Genomic DNA, 4,593 nt, shown 5'->3' with positions numbered 1-4,593 from the left:
AATGTGTCCTCGTTATTATTCACAATAAAAAGGGTCTGCTTCCATTCTGCAGTCCTGGGCATATTCTATAATAAGCAGCACTTAATGGCCCGTGTGGATCAAAGCACCATTTTGATTCTGACCCACTGAATAGAATCTCGTGCATATTTGGTGACTGGACTAACTTCATGGGAGTTGTGATGTATTGAACTATTTCTGTGGTATCCCCAGATCTCACTAAATAAGAAAAGACCCTACACACACACACACACACACACACGCACGCACACACAATTAATCTGTCTATAAATTACATCTTTTGGCTCTTTTCTTTAGTGTAAGGTAGAAAAAGGGGCCGTTTCTTGAGTACATGAAATTCAAGTATTATTGTCGTCTAAAGATTGTTGGATTGCTACTGCGTCTGTTATGATGAAAACAGGGTGTACATCAAAACCACTGCCAGATTAAGAAACTTCCACAACTTGTCCCAATTCTTCAAACAACGGAGCAAGTTCCTTTTCTAAGTTGACAATTAGTTCTGTACTGGCATTGCTGCTGGCTATGAAAGTCACAACCAACTGTAAATGATCGAATTGAACCACCTGGTGGATGATACTTTTATTTTTTTGAAAGAAGTTTGCTCCTTTGGTCTGTTGCAAAGGCAAAGGTAGATAAGAAACCAGGTCTCAAGGCATGCTCGGGAGCTTTATTTTTGGCCACTTAAATAACAGGAATTCATCTCTATCTGACATAACAATTGCATGGAGTCCTTCAACACCTGGTAATTTTCTATACAGGAATCGCTTTAGGCCATCCGCCATGATGAACCCCTTTCTCTACAGGTTCAATCTCCACACCTGGCTTTCTGGGCTGCCGTGTTCTCTCCACCGTGAATTCAGGAAGAGCTTCAAAGAGAGTCTCCCCTGAAAGCCGTGCTCACAGGATTTGTACCTCCTCTGTGCTCCAGGAAGCACTTCCTCTGCCTTTGAGGCCCGGTGACAGAGGAAACCTGCTCTTCTTCTAACATCATCTCCGTGCCCTGAACTTCTGGCTAATTAACTCAAAACTGGTGGGTTTATTTATACCTTGGATGAGCAAATTCAATGTCCCATAACAAAAATATTGCATAAGCTAATAGGACAAAAACACACTTATGCAGTTTTTGCAATAATAAATTTATTTCAAACTTTGCTGTTATGCCAGTCTTGTAAAGTGAACATCAGCCCTGCCCCTTCCTGTATTCTTGCAATGCAAGGATGCAAGCTGGAGCATGGAAACTACAGTTCCCAGAATCCCTCACCCACAGGATTTAGTTTGAATCGTGAGCTTCAGATGGCAGAGAAAAGAAGTGCCATTTCCCTCTGGCAGCAGCAGGCACCTGCATTGACAAAGAGACTCTTGAGATTTGTATCAGCCACATGCATGCCACACGCAGCTAACATCCTCAGTGGTATCTTCCTCTGATCTGTACTTTCCTCCTCAGGGTCTTCCGGGAGTTCTCCTAACACCTCTTTCTGCTTGAAATGCATGATGATTTCTGCTTTCCTGAAGAAAAAGATTCTGATATAGTGGTTATGCCAAAACTTAAATATGTGATAGCTGAGATATTTTTTTTAAAAAACCTTCTTGGTTGAACAGTTGAACCTCTTCCTTAGCACCTCACCTCCATCTTCCTCCTCTGCTTGATTTTTCTCCATAGCACAAGATCACTGTCTGACACCCTGTATCTTTTACTTTTTAATCTTTTTAATTGCCCGTTATAGTAAAAGTGCCATGATGACAAGGACCCTTGTTTATCATACTGTTGAGTCCCCAGTTTCTAGAACAGTGCCTGTTACATGATTGTTACTCAATACAAGTAGTTAAATAAATGCATGAATCTGAGGGAGTGCTTTTTCATTCTTCCTGAGTGTCAGTAAACAGAAAAAAAAAAAAAAAAAAAAAGGAGAGGAGACCCAACTAGGGTAAGAAGAAACAGAGCATGCATGTTTTAATTTCAAGCAAGTTCTTATCCTATTTGACTAGTCCTCCAGCCATGTTCTTCCTTCATTGTCTACTATGGTCACCGTAAGTTTTAACTCACTTGAAAAAGGTAATAATCAGCCCAGCGCTGAGTAGTGTTTTTCTCATGGTTTATCATTAAATTCCATTGTGATCTATAGTTGCTTATAATTTTAATCAAGAAGAATTCAATTTGGGGGTTGATAATTTTGATATTTCAGAAGAATATTCTAAGTGTATAAGCAGGTCCTTCACACGAATTAGGAAGAAAGCACTAATACCCCAACCAAGGGCAAAGAGCAGACACTGACATTTCAAAAAACAAGAGATAATGATCATAATAATGACCACATGAGTATATAAATAAAGTATTTAAAATCGTTTATGAAACTAATACAATTTGAGATTCACTTTTCATGAAAATGTTTAACCTAAAATAAATGTCTAATTAAAATAATACCAAGCATGTGGAACATCCTTTGTACAAAATTCGTATCATAAATTGATTAAAGCTTATGAAATCATTTGGCAAGTGGCATTAGTAACCATAAAATAACTCATTTTCTAGAACCTAAATCCCTGGGAATGAATAAAGGAAAATACAAGGCATGTGAACAAACGTACTTACTTACAAAATTGTTCATCCATTGTTAATTATGTGTTGTCAATAACTTCAATTTGTTTATATCTTGTCTCTTTAGTCTCTTTATAATGTCTTTGATGAAACTAGTCAGAGTTTAGCAATCAGTTCCTTTGTCTAAATTTATCTTAAACATATTAAATATTTCCTTTTTTTTTTTTTTTCTTTTTTACTGACTCTTCTGCCTTGCTTTCCGATGGTCTGACTGGAGATACTGTTTTTTTCTAAAAATGTTTCCAATAAAAATGGAGTATATCTTTAGACATTGTGTTATTAAGAATTTGATGGCTGGGGCGCCTGGGTGGCACAGTCGGTTAAGCGTCCGACTTCAGCCAGGTCACGATCTCGCGGTCCATGAGTTCGAGCCCCGCGTCAGGCTCTGGGCTGATGGCTCAGAGCCTGGAGCCTGTTTCCGATTCTGTGTCTCCCTCTCTCTCTGCCCCTCTGTTCATGCTCTGTTCATGCTCTGTCTCTCTCTGTCCCAAAAATAAATAAACGTTGAAAAAAAAAAAAAAAAGAATTTGATGGCTATAAAATCACCCTCCTCTCACCCTACCTGCCAAATCTTGCAAGTCAATTTTGTTGGATAAACAGTTCTAAATTGACAGCTCTTTTTCTCTCAGCACTTTCTAGCACCTATAAGGTAATAGTGTATTTTCTTCTACCTTCAATCGTTTCTGTCCAGAAGTTAGCAAAATTGGCAGTCAACCTGTCATTCCACTGTAGATGATCTTAATTTTTTTTTTTTTTGTCAATTTTAAAATCTATGTATCTTTGGTTGGGTCATTTCATCAAATGCTTCATAAGTGGATTTTTTTTTAATTTTTTTTTTCAACGTTTATGTATTTTTGGGACAGAGAGAGACAGAGCATGAACGGGGCGGGGCAGAGAGAGAGGGAGACACAGAATCGGAAACAGGCTCCAGGCTCCGAGCCATCAGCCCAGAGCCTGACGCGGGGCTCGAACTCACGGACTGTGAGATCCTGACCTGGCTGAAGTCGGACGCCCAACCGACTGCGCCACCCAGGCGCCCCCATAAGTGGATTTTTAAAAACTGCATCTATCCTTTTTGCAAATTGTTGGACTAACAAGAGGATAGGACGATGGGAATTAAATTCTGGAAAACTTTATCAATTGTCCCTTTTAATATCCTTTTAAATACCTTTAAATACCTTTAAATATCCTTTTAAATACCTTTCTACTAGATGTCTATTCCTTCTCAGTAGTATCTTCACCTGTCCTTTATATTTTTACCCAACTAATTATCTAAGTTGTGTATCTAATTGTGTATCTAATTATCTAAAATTATCTAGATCTATCTAGATCTATTTTCCAGTTTATTAGTATTCTCTTCACTTTAATCTGCTATTTAACTCTCCCAGCAGAAGAGTTATTTTCAATCATTATATATATATATATTTTTTTATGTGTTTTTGTTTTGAGAGAGACAGAGTGGGAGCAGGGGAGGAGCAGAGAGAGAGGGAGACACAGAATCCGAAGCAGGCTCCAGGCTCTGAGCTGTCAGCACAGAGCCCGATGTGGGGCTTGAACCCACAAACTGTGAGATCATGACCTGAGCCACAGTCAGATGCTTAACTGACTAGGCCACCCAGGTCCCCCTCAATCATTATATTTTTATTCCTGAGAGTTCCTTTTGGTTCTAGTTTCAGACTGGTCAAGTTTATATTCTGGTCTCTTTCTTACACAATGAATATATATTATTTTATAAAATATATTAAACATACTTATTTTATATTTTTTGAATAATTTCTCTTTGTAGGTCTGACTTCTAATTTATTGAGTTTTTTCTATAATATAGTTGTCTTTTTCCTCATGTATTTGGTGACTTCCTTATTACAGGCTCAGTTTTCTTAGGACTATATCTGTAGAAATTATTTGAAGACTTTCTTTAAAATGGATCCCCCCAGGGGGGAGATTTGTGTCTGCTTCTGCCAGGTTCCTTGTAGCATTCC

The 4,593-nt window shown here is 38.3% G+C and overlaps 1 pseudogene; it reads right to left on the bottom strand.

Moving 5' to 3' along the window:
* Positions 1–401: 401 nt before the first annotated feature.
* On the bottom strand, positions 402–810 carry LOC122467816 (annotated as a pseudogene).
* Positions 811–4,593: the final 3,783 nt, after the last annotated feature.

The sequence above is a fragment of the Prionailurus bengalensis genome, chromosome B1 (genome assembly GCF_016509475.1).
Source record: "Prionailurus bengalensis isolate Pbe53 chromosome B1, Fcat_Pben_1.1_paternal_pri, whole genome shotgun sequence".
In the NCBI taxonomy this organism is placed as follows: Eukaryota; Metazoa; Chordata; class Mammalia; order Carnivora; family Felidae; genus Prionailurus; species Prionailurus bengalensis.
Note: the sequence above shows the minus strand (reverse complement) of the source record. Positions and strands in the feature narration are given on the sequence as shown.